At 49.8% G+C, this 15,628-nt stretch overlaps 1 pseudogene; it reads left to right on the top strand.

Moving 5' to 3' along the window:
• Positions 1–9,858: 9,858 nt before the first annotated feature.
• LOC102988882 (E3 ubiquitin-protein ligase RBX1-like) lies at positions 9,859–10,166 on the top strand (annotated as a pseudogene).
• The last annotated feature ends 5,462 nt before the right edge of the window (positions 10,167–15,628 follow it).

The raw sequence follows: 15,628 nt of genomic DNA, 5'->3' as shown, positions 1-15,628 counted from the left end.
GGATAGATACATGTATGTGTATAACTGAATCACTTTTCTGTACACCTGAAACTAACAGAACATTGTTAATTAACTATACTCCAATATAAAAAAAAACTTCCATTGTTTTTACCTTGGCATTATAACGATAACATATAATATCATAAGGATGCCAGGTCCTAGGACTGAGGAGGGCTTTGCAAACTCCGCTGGCCAAGCACAGTCAGGGCTCTGTGAGCTGGGGAGGAGGGGCCGAGGAATGGCTGCTGGGCAGACCTCTGCTGTTGGAGTCTGCAATGGAGCTTTTGGAGGTTTTCAACTCTGAAAAAAATTATGGTGCCCTCTCCCAAAGAAGTGATTCAAAATAACCACATGGCTCAGCAGTCAAGTGAGTAAAGCAAGTCTAACAGCTTGCTTGCTTGCTTGTTTTTTTTTTTCTTTGGCCTCACCTCATGGCATGTGGAACTTCCCCGACCAGGGATTGAACCCGTGCCCGCTACACTGGAAGCCCAGAGTTTTAACCACTGGACCACCAGGGAAGTCCTCTAACAGCTTTCTGATGATCTTCTCACGCTGGCCACTTGGATGCATTTAAAAAATATTAAATACAAAATCGTTTCAGAACTGTACGAGTGGAACAGGCGGCTGGGGGACAGGCGAGGGAGGGTACTGACTTCATCAAATAGGCCTTTCTGTTTCTCTTGAATTTTGTAGCTCTTAGGCTCTGAAATCTGAAGACCTGGGTTCAGATTCAGGCTTGGTCACTGCCTGGTTGTGTGACCTTGGACAGGTCACTTCACTGCTCTGTGCCTCAGTTTTCTCATCTGGAAAGTAGGGATATTACGGGTTCTGGCTTCAGAGCGTCAGTGTGAGGCTTCAGTGAGCTGAATATAAAGATATAAAGCATTCAGAACAGCACCCGGCACAGTTCAGGGTCCCTAAACGTCAGCTATTATTATTTAAAAATATTTATTTATTTATCTTGGCTGTGCAAAGGTCTTAGTTGCCACATGTGGGATCTTCATCACGCCATGCAGACTTCTGAGTTGCGGCATGCATGCGGGATCTAGTTCCCCGACCAGGGATTGAACCTGGGCCCCCTGCATTGGGAGTGCAGAGTCTTACTCGCTGGACCACCAGGGAAGTCCTAATGTCGGCTCTTATTATGATCAATATCTGTTATGGTTGAACTGTGTCCTCCAAAAAGGTACACGGAAGCCCTAACCCCCTCAGAACGTGACGTTATTTGGAAATAGGGTCATGGCAGATTAGTGAAGATGAAGTCATATTGGAATAGGGTGGGCCCCTAATCCGAGGTGACTGGTGAGATGCCTTTTAACGTGTCTCTGGGTCAGCGATCTTTTAACGTGTCTGTGGGTCAGCGATCTGGGTACAGCTTAGCTGGGTGTTCTGTTCAGGGCCTCTGAAGACACACAGGGAGAAGATGGCCATGTGACGAGATGTGTCTACAAGTCAAGGAACACCAAGGAAGCCAGCGACCACCAGAAGCTGGAAGAGGAAAGGAAGGATCCTCCCCTGGAGCCTTCAGAGGGAGAGTGGCCCTGCCCACACCCTGATTCCAGATTTTAGCCCCCAGAATTATCAGAGAATACATCTCTGTATTTTAATCCACCCTGTTTGTGGTACTTTATTACAGCAGCCCAAGGAGACTAATACAATATCTATTGAAAATTACTTGATAAAGTCAAAGAAAGGCAGTGCTTAAAAGCGATTCTTCCTCTATTTCTTCTTGTGCCCTGGAGCAGGGTGGAGGGGTCAGTTCCGAGTGCCCACGGCTGAGAGCAGGCGGTAAGGGTGGCTTGTGAAGGTGCTCAGCCTTTGTCCTGCAGGTCCTGAGAAGCTCCTGGAGGTTTTAAATCTGGGAGAGACAGTTTCCAAGGTGAGTTTTAAGAAGCGCTGCCTGCCTGCGGGTGGAGGATGGAGAAGACAGTTTAGGCCAGTTGGGGGATGGATCTGTCGTCCAGGCAGGATGATGGTGTTTCAGTGATTCTCAGTGTGGTCTCCAAAATAGCAGCATCAGTGTCTCCTGGGAACTTGCTAGAAATGCAAAATTATAAGCCCATCCAGACCTACTGAATCAGGCCCCCTGGTTGGGGGGGGGCAGCTCTTTGGGTCCCCCCTACCCCCATCCCACCAGGTGATTCTGAAGTGCCTCAGGTGTGAGAACCACTGGTCTAACCAAGGCGGTGGAAATGGTGCATTCATTTGCTAGGACTGCCATAACAAAGTACCACAAACTGGGCGGCTTCAAACAACAGAAATGTACTTCTCAGAGCTCTGGGGGCCAGAAGCTGGAAATCAAGGTGTCGCATGCTCTCCAAAGCCTCTACCGGAGGAAACTTCCTTGCTTTTTCCAGTTCTGGTGGCTGCCGGTGTTCCTTGGCTTGTAGACCCATCACTCCAGCCTCCCCTGTGTCCCCTCCTCTTATAAGGGCACCAGTCATTGGATTTAGGGCCCACCCCGATCCCGGATGACTTCATCTTCACTTGATCACACCCGCAAAGACCCTATTTCCAAATAAGGTCACACTCACAGGTCCTGGGGGTTAAGACTTGAACATATCTTTTTTTGGGGACACAATTCTACCCACTACAGATGGAGAGAAATAAAAGGATTCGAGAAATATCAAGACAAGAGAAATCTTAATGGTTAGCTGGGGGTAGGAGGGAGAGAAAACAGAATGAAGAGGAAAAACGACTCAAATGCTTTTACATCAATAACAAAGCCTGGACTGACGCTGGTGTCTTGTTCCTCTCTGAATGAGTTCCTTAGGGTAGAGTTTCAGGAACTTGATGCCAGTATCTTAGGACCGGTAAACACCTTGCTGAAATAAACTCCTTCCCGCTTGAGAACCCGTCTCCCTTCCCCGCGGGGCAGGTCTGGGGAGAGAGGAGCTGGAAGAGAAGATGCCCTTCGCCCATGGAGCCCCCAGCTGATTGCACTAACTTCAGTTCAGGCCACACTTGAGAGCCAAAATCAAAATCAAGGTCACAGAGCCCGGGGACATCTGAAGCTGCTGCAGAGCTCAGGGGCCTCAAAGGAAAGGGTGGAATGGGAGACCAGGGGCCTGTCTCCGGGTAGAGGAGCTAGGGGGCCCGTCAGCGTGGGAGTCCCTCCCTCCCAACCACAGGCTGCACTCAAAGCATTTGTTCTTCTGGAAGATTCTTCTCCTCCCTTCTAACAGTCCCCAGGAGTTCTGATCCCCTGGAGGGCTTGTGAAGGCACAGATCACTGGGCCTCACCCTAGAGTGTCTGATTCAGGAGGTCTGGGGTAAGGACCAAGAATATGCATTTCGACCTTGTTCCCATCTCTCAGAACGGAGAACCACGCTCGAGATGAATGGCTCTGAGCCCCCGTTGCACGTGGGGGTCACACAGGGAGTTAAAAACACCAACCCCAGTGCTGGACCCCGGACCCCGAAAATCTCCGAGGATGGGGCATGAGCTCTGACTTTGAAGCCCCCCAGGATTCTAAAGGTCAGCTAAATCTGAGGTTGACACCATTCCCTCACTATGATTGGCTGAGAAGTGGGCACGTGACCAAATTCTGGCCAATAAGACAAGGGGGTGGTGTGCTGGGGGACTTCCGGGTTGATGGCTGCCGCCTTGCATTGCAGCAGATGCTGGGTCAGGGAGACGGAAAGAACGTGGGTGCTCATTGATGTCCATCCTTGACCACGGAAACTGAGAACCCCAAAGCTGCTCCATCGCAGGACGTCCCCCTTTTGTGGAAATAATAAATGGCTTCGTTGTTAAACGGCTCAGGTTGGTGCTTTCTAGTACTTTCAGCCAAAAGCATCTCAATGGCTGCAGATGTGAAACCCTCTGGCAAGTAGCCGGCAGCCACAGTCAACAACTTTATTGATTTACTTATGCAGTGAATGTTTACTGAGTGTCTTCTATGTGTCAGGATGGTTCTGGGTACTGGAGAGCATGAGAGAGGTCCCTGCTGTCGTAGAGCTGCATTCCAGCGGGTGGAGACAGACGCAAAAGCAAGTCCATGACTAAACCAACAGAATAATTTCAGACAACGTTCAAGAAGGAAAATAGAGTGGTTTGCTGGAGAGTGAGGGAGGGTGGGGCTTCTCTGGGAAGGTGACATTTGAGCAGAGAACTGAATGAAGAAGAGCCAGCTATGTGAAGAGGGGCAGGGGAAGGATTCCAGGCAGAGGGCACAGCAGGTGCAAAGGCCCTGGGGTGGGAGTGAACTTAGTTCAAGGAACTGAAATGTGGAATGTGAAGGTGGCATGATTATGCCAGCAGCCTTCAGGGAAGTATCTAAAAGCACACAAAAGCCCCACAGTCCAACTTTTTCTCTCTCTTTCTCTCAATTTCTTAGGGCTTTTGTTTTCAGGTCCAAAGTGTACTAGCGCTGGTTTGTTGAAATCTGAGTGGAGTTTTTCAGGCTTCTCTTCCTAACTCAAGAGAACCACTTAACCTCTCACCGTGTGTGGCCTGCTGTACACTGGCTTTTTGCAATGAAAGCCAAGTGTTCGTGCTTCAGCCTAACTAAACAGCTCTGTCTGCAGCAGGTACCCATCTGTTTTGCTGTTTTTCCTGCCAGAACATTTTCTGTCCTGCCCAGAAAACTGCAGCTCCTGTCACGGCCCCTTCCTTTACAACACCCACCTCATCTGCCTGGAGCCTGCCGACGCCTGGGGACACATCCCACAGCATCAGAGCAAGAGGACGGCCGCTGTGCCGCCAGGCAGGAGTGTTGTTGAGGCCAACGTTGGTACAAAGAATCCTTTAGGATAGAAAAGGCCTTTGCCCTTTTAAAAAATTCACTCAACTGTAGAACAGCAAAGTTGCCATTTTCTTTTCTCAGTGGGGACACTGTTTCTGGGCGCCAGGTTGAGGTGTGTGCCGGGGTGGCTGAAACCCAGGTCCAAGCAGGTTCCAGAAATATTCTTTGGCAAGAAGTGGATGGCAACACCATTCTGCACACGCTGCCGGCAGCAGAAACTCCCGTTTGGGCAGAGATGGGGTGGTGCCGAGAGGGACCACAGGACACTCACTCACAGGGTGCTTTGTTTAACTGTGTTTACTGAGAGTTTCCTGTGAGCAAGGGGGACACGGTCTCACACAGGTCCCAGACCAGTGGGGACAAAGATATTATTCTCACACCACTGAGTCTATAATGCCATCTGCACCTGAGAAAAATGCTCTCAGGGAAAGGAATCTGCTTCGGGGAGGGTGTATTACAGACGTCACAGAGTGAAACTTTTTCAAAGCAAACAGGATCGAGTTACTTCCTGCTTAAATCCTGCACTGGCTTTCCGTTGCCCAGGTATAAAGCCCAGACCCCTCCCCGGGGCCCACAAGGCCCTGCAGCTCTGGCGCTGGTCCAGGTCCCCCACTTCTCCCCTGACACTCCCTGAGATGCAGCCTCCCTAGCCTCTTGTGGATCTTCTGATGTGTTCAGCCTGTGCTCACCCCAGGACCTTGGCACGTGCTGTGCTCACTGCCCTAAGCACTTTTCACAGGTCCCCACGTTCTCCTTCAAAGTCTGGCTCCAATGCCACCTCCTCAGAGAGGCCTCCCCTGGCTGGCCCATCTCAAGTAACTCTCCTTATGACGTCTTCTTGTTTTACTTCCATGGCTCTCTAATTTTACCCAGCCTGATTGCTTAAGTCTGTCCCCTCCACTGCTATGAAAGCACCATGAGGGCAAAGACATTGCCTGTCTTCACAGCAGGGCCCAATGCATGCCATGGTTTGTGGAATGAATGATTGAGGGACCTGACCTCATCTGGGCCAGCCAGTGAAGGCTTTCTGAATTGACATATGGTGGACAAGGGGGGCCTCACCTCTGCTTTTTTTGGGGGGCCTCACCACGCGGCATGTAGGATCTTAGTTCCCTGACCAGGGGTTGAACCTGCACCCCCTGCAGTGGAAGCCAGGAGTCTTAACCATTGGACCACCAGGGAAGTCCCACCTTTGTTTACTTTTTGACCTCACATCTCACATTCTCACCTCTTCCCTCTACCAACCTGAGATCTTTCAGTTTGTTTGTTTTATTAAATAAGCACGCTAAGGTTCTAAGGGCTTCACAGATAGGAGCTCACTTGATTCACACCACAGCCCTCTGAAATAGGTATTATTAGCCCCATTTTACAGATGGGGCAATTGAAGTCCAGAGAAGTAAGTATCATGCCCACAGGTGAGCTGAGATTTGAACCTGGATTATCTGGCTCCAGACTTGCTGTTTTTAATGACTGTTCTTTCTTACCTCCAGGCTTTTGCCCCAGAACGCTGTCTCTAGGATTCTCTTCCTCTTCTCTAATTAATTCCTTTTTCACTGCAGAATCAGTTCTCATATCTGTCAGGGTCCAAGCAGGAAGGGGACAGTGCACTAAAACTGGGAGATTTTGAAGAGGGTTTAATACAGGGACTGTTTTAAAGGTGTGAGGAAAACAAAAGGAGTCGTGAAGCTGTTCTCACTCCTAGGGCTGAAGGTTGGAGGGGAGGGAATGACCTTGGAACCTGGAAGGAGAGGGGCTGCCTTACCTGGAAAGGGTCATGGCCAGCCTGAGCATTTCTGTTATCTGTTGCTGCTAAAAAAAAAAACACCCCAAAAGGTAGTGACTTAAAACAACAAAAATTTAGTATTTCTTATCATCTTCTGGCTTGAATAGTTCTGGAATGCCAGGATGCCTGGCAGGTCCACAGATGCTGGCTGCCATCTGGGAGCTCAGCTGGGCTGGTGGCTGAGGGCGTGGTCCTCACTCACATGGCTTCTCCACACAGCTGCTTGGGCTTCCTCACAACATGGTGGCCGAGTTCAAGGAGGAGTGTTTTAGGAGGTGAAGGCAGAGCTGCTGATGGATTAAGGTCCACTCTTGGAGGCTACCCAGGGTCACTTCTGCCACAGTCAACCTGTGGTTGACAGAGGTCACAGTGTCAGCCCAGATTCTGGGGGAAGGAAAATGGATTCTCGATAAGAGGAGTAGCAAAGGAGGATGAACGGTATCTTTACTAAGAACATACCACCGGAGGAGGCTGGAGAACATCTCATTTTCCCTCACTCAGCTTCTTCAGATCTCCTACCTCCCAGTGGCCAGAGCCAGCTAGAAACCAGAGGACAAGGGAGGCTGCCGACCTGGTTTCTGAGGGTCACCTTCTTAGGGAAGACATCAGGATGGAGAAGCAGAAGGTGGTTCTTGAGGGACAGGACAATATCCTGGCATAGGACCTCCCACTCTCAAGCTCTGCGAGAACTCTCTCTTCTTCCTTTGTTGTGCCGTTTGTAATTCTAGACCTCTGTGATTATTTATTTTCAGCCTCTCCTTCAGTACTGTGAGCTCCAAGAGGGCTGGGACCACGGCTGCTTCGCCCACCAATGGATCCCCCAGCGCAGCACCATGTCTGGCACAGGGTAGATGCTCAATGAATATTTGTTGAAGGACTGAGCCCTTCCTGATATGAAGGGCTTCTTCATATTTCAGATTTCTTCCCTGCCTTTACCCCTCACCCCCGATCCCTCCTTCCCAAATACTCCTTCCATCCGTCCAGGTCTCCCTGGCTTCCCCAACCCAAGTCACTACAACCCAGGCTGCTCAGGGCAACCTCATTCTCATCCTAGCTGAGCCACACTTTTTACTCTTGACCCTCAAGCAGCAGTCAGGGAGATGTATTTTTATTCTTTAAAAAAAAAAAAAGGGAAATTGTCTTAGTTCGCTGTGTGCTGTAACAGAATACCGCAGACTGGGTGGCTTATAAACAACAGATATTTTTTTTTCTCATGGTTCTGGAGGCTCGAAGTCCAAGACCAAGGGGCTGGCAGATTCTGTGTCTGGTGACAGCCCACTTCCTGGTTCATAGACGGTTATATGTTCCCTGTGTTCTCATGTGGCTGAAGTGGTGAGGGAGCTCTCTGGGGTTTCCTTTATACGAGCACGAATTTCATTCAAAATGGCTCCAACCTCATGACCTAATCACCACCCAGAGACCCCCCCACCTCCAAATACCATCACGCTGTGGGTTAAGATTTAACATAGGAATTTTGTGTGTGTGTGTTGTGTGTGGGGGAGGCACAAACATTCAGTCTATAGTAGGAACAGACACAAAAGTAGAGAAAATCGTACCATGAACCTCCATGGACCCATTTTTCAGATTCAACACCTATCAAGTTTTTTGGTTACAGCTGCTTCATCCATCTCCTCACTTTCTCTTTTAGTGAATTATTTTGAAGCTACTCTCAGTCACGATGGCCTTTCTCCCCTACATCCTGCAGTATGCACCTTGAAAATGCTTCACATAACAGTTATCACCCCTTCAAAATTAGCAATCATTGAAAGATTTGCTTTTTTGGTCGCACCGCGCAGCATGTGGGATCTTAGTTCCCCGACCAGGGCTCAAACCCGCGCCCCCTGCAGTGGAAGCGTGGGGTCTTAATCACTGGACCGCCAGAGAAGTCCCATATATTTTTTGGCTGTGCCGCGCAGCTTGTGGGATCTTAGCTCCCCGACTAGGGATTGAACCTGGGCCCTGGCAGTGAAAGCACAGAGTCCTAACCACTGGACCGCCAGGGAATTCCCTGAAAGGTATTTTATTTTATTTTATTTTATTTTATTTTTGTGGTATGCGGGCCTCCCTCAGCTGTGGCCTCTCCCGTTGCGGAGCACAGGTTCCGGACGCGCAGGCCCAGCGGCCATGGCTCACGGGCCCAGCCGCTCCGCGGCATGTGGGATCTTCCCGGACCGGGGCGCGAACCCCGTTCCCCTGCATCGGCAGGCGGACGCGCAACCACTGCGCCACCAGGGAAGGGAAGCCCCCCCTGAAAGGTATTTTAAAACCTAAATCAGATCACTCTGTTTTAGGTTACTCTTCTGCTATGAGATCTCCACGGCTAAAATTGGAACTCTTTACCATGGCCTAAGAAAAACCTAACAATTAATTTATTGCACAGACTTTGAGAGTAAAAGGGGGACGGTGCTAGCAATAATCATATTGGAACAAGAGATATAAACTGGGCGGTCATGCTATCTGAGGGGCCTGCTCTTCATGGCACCGTCTCTGCTTATCTGTTCCTTGAACAGATGGGACATCTCCTTGGCACAGGGCCTTTGCACTTACTGGGTATTTTGCCAGAATATCCTCCCCGGTCTCACCCTTCTGGTTTCACCCCTTCACCCCCTCATTTCTCTGTGGTGTTACCTCATCTGTTTCTCTCATTGGCACTTTAGCATCATATAAAATCCTTATTTATTTGCTTAGGTGTGTTTTGTTTTGTTTTAAAATCTCTCTCCCCCGCTAAAACGTGAGGCCGGGACAGAGGGGACCTGTCTGTCTTGTTCACTATTCTATCCCCTGCCCCTAGCACACAGTAGGCCTGGCACAGAGTGGGTGCTGGGTGAATATCTGCTATATGAATGGATGGATGGATGTTCATCCCTGCAGGTCCGGTAGGGCCAGGTGCCCTCAGAGGAGCCTCCTGGGTCCTGGGACTGGAACCATCCTGACGTCTCCAGCCTTCTGGGCTGTGGGAGCAGCCAGAGGCTTTTCTCTTGTGATCCGGCAGACACAGAGCAGAGTTGTTAGCTCCTGGTTGCCAGCTGAGCCCTCCCACACACTTACACCTTTGATCTGGAAGGTGGTTTTGTGTTGGAGACTTAGCTCTTGCCAGAGAGACATACATGTCTCAAGTCCCGAGAGGCGGGGGCAAAGGCGAAGTTCAGCTGGCAGCTTTTAGCGAATGGAGACGTCTGGAGACTTCCAAGGTGGTGGATGGTTCTGCAGGAAGTCAGGGTTTTGTAGGGGCTTGGCTGAGCCTCCTAGGGGATGTGGTGGCGGTGGTGAGACTCTGGAGACCTCCACTAACATTAATATGCACACAGCTGCAAAGGTCTGTGTGTTTCCAAAATGGCGGCGGTGATGGATGTGGAGACCTGGGGTGGCACCAGCGGCGGTGCAGGCAAGAAGCGCTTTGACGTGAAAAGGGGGAAATGTGGTAGCCCTCTGAGCCTGGGATAGTGTGGTTGGTAACTGTGCCATCTGCAGGAACTACGTTATGAATCTTTGCATAGAATGTCAAGCTAACCAGGTGTCTGCTACTTCTGAAGATGAGCCGTTGCATGGGGGAGTTTCAGCACTTCCCCTGCATCTCCTGCTGCCTCAAAACACAGTAGTTGTGTCCGCTGGAGAACAGAGAGTGGGAATTCTAAAATATGGGCATTAGAAAAAGAGCATTCTTTGATCAAGCTCAACTGTTTTGTTCTTCATTTAATGACTTGCCCTCCTGTTACTTAATTGTTCAATAGAACTGTGTCTCTCCTGCTTTGTCTTTTCAGTTTGCTCTTCCTGCAGCCCTATTGTACTCTGTGTCAAATAAAATCTACTTTCCTAAATTCTAAAAAAGTGTTCTGGGAATTCCCTGGCAGTCCAGTGGTTAGGACTCCGTGCTTCCAGTGCAGGGGGCATGGGTTCAATCCTTGGTTGGGGAACTAGGATCCTGCAAGCAAGCCGCATGGCATGGCCAGAAAAAAAAAAAAAAGGATTGTAAAAAAAAAAATTGCAGGAGTCATTTTCACCTACTGAAGAAAAACAGCTCCTAAGAAGTCATTTGCACCAATGAGATATTATAGCATCTTAACGAACATCTATCCAGGCACACTCCTGCCTCAGGACCTTTGCACTGACTTGTTGCCTGGGCCTGGAAAGACCTTCCCCAGATATCTACGTGGCTCGTTCCTGCACTTAAGTCTTTGCTCAAATGTCATCCTCTCACAGAGGCCCTCCCCCAACCACCCCATTTAAATTGCAACCCTGCCCACTGGGGGCACCTACCCTGTTCTCTTATTTTTCCTGCTAAATCAGGTATCATCCTCTAACACAGCGCAATCCAACAGAAATGCAATGGGAGCCACATGTGCAATTAAAAAAAATTTTTAGCGGCGGCATTTTATTTTTTTTTTGGCTTGTGGTATCTTAGTTCCCCAACCAGGGATCGAACCCGCACCCTCGGCAGTGAAAGTGTGGAGTCCTAACCACTGGACCACCAGGGAATTCCAGTAGCTGCATTTTAAAAAGTAAAAAGGAACAGGAGAAATTAATCTCAATAGTATATTTTTAATTAGCCCAACATATCCCAATGTTGTCATTTCAACGTGTGATCAACATAAAAATATTGAGATATTTTATGATCTTTATTTCACAGTAAGTCCTTGAAACCTGGCGTGTGTAGGACACAGCAGCTCTCACGTGAACATCATTTCGAGTGTCTTGTCGCCGTGCGTGGTCAGTGGCTACCGTATAGGGCAGCGCAGCCCTGGCATGTTATAAAATTTACCAATGATTACGTTTACCATTTATTGATCTTGCTTGTCTGCTGGAATAGAAGATCAGCAAGGCTTTGTATGTTCACTGCTGGGTCCCCAGCACCTAGCAGAGTGCCTGGCATATAGTAGGTCAATATCAGCTGAATGAATAAAAGCGGCGAATGTGAGCTCTGGGTCTGTCTTCACCCAGTGGCGACCTAGGTGGCAGATGTGGCCAAACGTGATTGTTTCCTCTTCCTCGTTGGCTTTTTCTTTTTTCCCTGTGCTTTCTCTCACTCTCCCCAACTACTTCCTCTTTTCCCTCTCTCCACTTTTTCTTCAGCAAAGCGAGTAATGATTCATGTCTGGGCTCTGGAGTCAAGTGACTTGGTTCCATCACTGCTCTGCCACTAACCGGCTATGACTCTTCTGAATCAAGCCATTCAGCTTCCATGCAATACCTCTCATGCATTGCCCCAGGTGGTAATAATAATTCTTCCTGGGCTGAGGTGGGGCGGACCAAGTGTGGCAGCCTGCACGCCGTGATGATCCCATGTAAGGATGGCACCTCGATGAGTGTGTAACCAGGATTAGCTCATTTAATCCCATGACTATGCCAGGAGGTGGGCACTGTTGAGATGATCTCTACTGCATAGATAAGGAAGAAGCCAGGGCACAGAGAGGTTAAGCAACTTGCCCAAGGCCACACAGCTATGTAACCTGGCTTCAGGTTCTTAACCATTGGGCTCTTATAGCTGTTGTTTATCAACGCCTATTGATTAAGGACCTACAGTGTTCCAGGCACTGTTCTAGGAGTTGGGGATACAGCAATGAACAAAATAGAGAGATTCCTGTCCTCGTGGAGACTTTTTCATTCCAGAGGAGGAAGAGAACCAATAAAACAAGCAAATACAGGAATACTGTAGTGTTGGATGGTGGTAAGCATAATGGAGAAAAATAAAGCAGGGCAGGGAGATGGGGGGATTGTGGGTGTGGTTGTAATTTGAGAAGGTTGATAGGCAGGAAGTCTTTGCTGAGAAGATGACATATAAAGAAGGACTTGAAGGAAGGGAAGGTGACCACATGGAGGTTTGAGAGAAGAGTGGTCCAGCAGAGGGACCCGTAAGTGCAAAGGCCCTGAGGCAGGGGCAAGGCAGCAGGTTTGAGGAACGCCTAGGAGGTGGAGCAGAGTGAGCTGGGGGAGAGGGGGACGCGGGGTCAGGGAGATGAGGGTGACCCACAGAGCTCACAGAGTGGGCTGTAGTGGGGACTTGGGCTTTTACTCCGAGTGAGGTGGGAACCACAGGAAATATGCTACGCTTCATATAGCACACAACCCACCCACGTAAGATGTACGATTCAATGGGTTTTAGTCTATTCACAGAGCTGTACAACCATCCCCACAATCGATCTTAGAACTTTCCATCACCCCAAAAAGAACCCTTAACAGTCACTCCCGATTCTTTCTGCACCCCCAGCCTAGGCAAACACTAACCTGTTTTCTGTCTCTATGGATTTGCCTGTTCTGGACACTTCATGGAAATGGACTCATACTGTATGTGGTCTTTTGTAACTGCCTCTTTCAGCTAGGGTAATGTTTTCAAAGTCATCCGTGTTGCAGCATGGATCAGTACTTCATTTTTTAATGTTAAATAATATTCCATTGTGGGATATTCCACGTTTTATTGGTCCATGTGTCAGTGGGGGATATTTGGGTGGCTTCCACCTTTTGGCTACCGTGAAGAGTGCTGTCATGTACAAATTTTTGTGCGGACACAGTTTTCATTTCTCTCAGGTATACCCAGGAGGGGGACTGCAGGGACTTATGGCAACTCTGTGTTTAGTCTCTCGAGGAGCTGTTTCCAGACTGTTCTCCACAGTGGCCATGCCATTTTACAATCCCACCAGCAGTGTGTGAGGGTCCTAATTTCTCCACCTCTTTGCCAACACTCCCACTAACTGTCTTTCGATCGTGGGAGGGTTTTGAGCTGAGGGGGAACGTCATCTGACCTGGCGTCGACAGGATCCCTCTGACACGCACGTTGATAATATTTTACTACCATTAATCTTTCTTTTCCTTCTGCATCATCGTCTTGCCTCGTCCTGGCAAAGCCTCTCTCTCAAACATGACGACGTCTTTTCTCTGGCTTCTTAGGTCACCGCCCCCTACTCCCCCAGTGGATGTGACTCCCCACAGCGAGGTCAGGGCTGGTCACGTGTCTCAGACATCCTTTCATCTCTGCTTTCTCTCTTGTCAAGTGACAGGGTGGCGTGACATGAGAACACTCTTGCCGTGGCCTTGGGGGCTCTCTTGGGTAAGCATCACGTACATTTGGACCTTGAAGACTTGAAAGTTAGATTGGGCGAGACGGTCAAGGCGAGCCAGTCCTTGCGGAGGGAAGCTGGGTTTCAAAGAAGGGGGTGGCGTCAGGGCGAGCACAGACCCCAGATTTTAGTTAATTAGTTAATTCCCAAGAACTACAAAAGTCAGCAAACGTAAAACAATCCCCACAGCTGATGGCCGCTGAAGGCCTTAAGGAATTCAATGAAATTATATTAATTAATGAATGAGTTGGTTGATTAATTAAAGATTAATTATTTCAGGCCTTTATTGAGTATGTACTAGGTGCCAGGCATTGTTCCAGGTGCTAGGGATACATCCATTCGCAAAAACAGACCGGCTTCTCTCTCTTGGGAGCTGGGGAGAGAAAGAAGTAAACAGATAAACGAATAAGACAATTTTAGATGAAATGGGGTGATTTGATAGAGAGTGACTGGTGGGTTGGGACTTTCATTTTGGACAGATTACACAGGGAAGGCCTGTCTAAGGAGCAGGCTTTGAAGTGAGACCTGCAGGAGGAGAAGGCATCAGGTCTGGGGAAGTGTATTCTAGGTAGAGGGAACAGCAAGTGCAAAGACCCTGTGGCTGAAAAAAGCTGGGGCCGTTTAAGGAACAGAAAGAAGGCCCAGAAGCCTGGGGTACAGAGAACAAGGGGCAGAGGCTGGGACATGGGGGCAGAAAGGTGAGCCGCAGCCAGGTCAGTTAGGACCTCGGGGGCAGCAACAAGAACAGCTAGCTTCATGGTGCTCTCACCTTGGGGCACTGTTCTACGCACTGTCACATCTTCCCAACTCATTTAATCCTCACAATAGCCCTTGGAGAGAGGCTCCTATTATCCCCATTTGACAGGTGAACAAACTGAGGCACGGAACGGGCCAAGCCACTTTCCCCAGGACTCTAGGGTAGGAAATCCTGCAGCATGGACTCCTTGGAACCTGTCCCCATCTGACACCACAGCCGCCTCATCTAGCCACCTCTGCCCCAGCCATCTTGATCTCGGTCAGGGGGTGGGCCCCTGCTCCTGGTACCCTGAACAATGTCGGGTCTCCCAAGGGGAACACAATGCCAGGCAAGGCTCTCTGGCTAGTCACAGCAGGTGCCTGATAAATACTGACTCAGGCCCGGCTGTGTTGCTTAAGGGTGGGCCTGGGAGAAGGCTGCTTCCTTCCAGGGTTGAAGAAGAGTTTCAGAAGGCCTCATTCTGAGCCCTCAGGGACTGGCCTGCCTTACGCAGGTGCTGGGGACACTGCCCTCCTATCCCTGCATGGCCCCAACTAGAGACTGAGGGGACTGGTCTACATCAGGGGTCCAGAAGTTCAGGTGGGGTGGAGGGCTGCAGCGGAGCACGCACCCAGGTTTCGTTTTCTTGGAGCACTTATCTCCAATCCATCGTTCATTTGTTCACTTGCCAATCGTCTGTCTCCCTGTTCGTTAGAAAGCAGGGACTTGGGTTTGTTGACCTAACCCTCTGTGCCTGTTTCCTTATCTGTAGAATGGAGTCGCTGTGGGCCAGGCACTTAGCACAAGGACCCCACCTAGAAGGCTCCTCGCTGATTCATTCTAAGATGTTCCTTGTGAGCAAGCGTTCCCAGCCACGCAGAGCTCAAGCTTTGTCAAGAGACGAAGCTTCTGCCTGTAGCATTCTAGCGCCTGGCGATGGTCAGAACGCAAGAACATAGGAACGGGGAACAGGCCAGGTGGTGGCCCGGTGATAAGGGTGAGGGGTGAGGGGAGAACTGGCCGCTATTTTATTTCACACAGGGTGGCAGGGAAGAGCCTTTCTGATAAGGTGGCGGAGCAGTCGTGAAGGAAGGAGCCGGGCAGATATCTGGGGGGCACAGAATTCCAAGTCGTAGGGGTACAAGGTCCTGAGGCGGGAGTCTGCTGGGCTTGTTCCACGGAGAGAGAGGCTGCAATAGCATGTGTGTGCGCACACGCGGGAAGGTGCGTGTGGCGCCGTGGCGGGGAGAGCAGGACGCAGAGCTGGGGGCGGGCGCTCTGGAGCCCCTGCCAGAGTTGGGCAATTCCT

This window comes from Physeter macrocephalus, chromosome 19 (assembly GCF_002837175.3).
Source record: "Physeter macrocephalus isolate SW-GA chromosome 19, ASM283717v5, whole genome shotgun sequence".
Taxonomy (NCBI): Eukaryota; Metazoa; Chordata; class Mammalia; order Artiodactyla; family Physeteridae; genus Physeter; species Physeter macrocephalus.
This window is presented reverse-complemented; position numbering and strand designations above follow the sequence as displayed.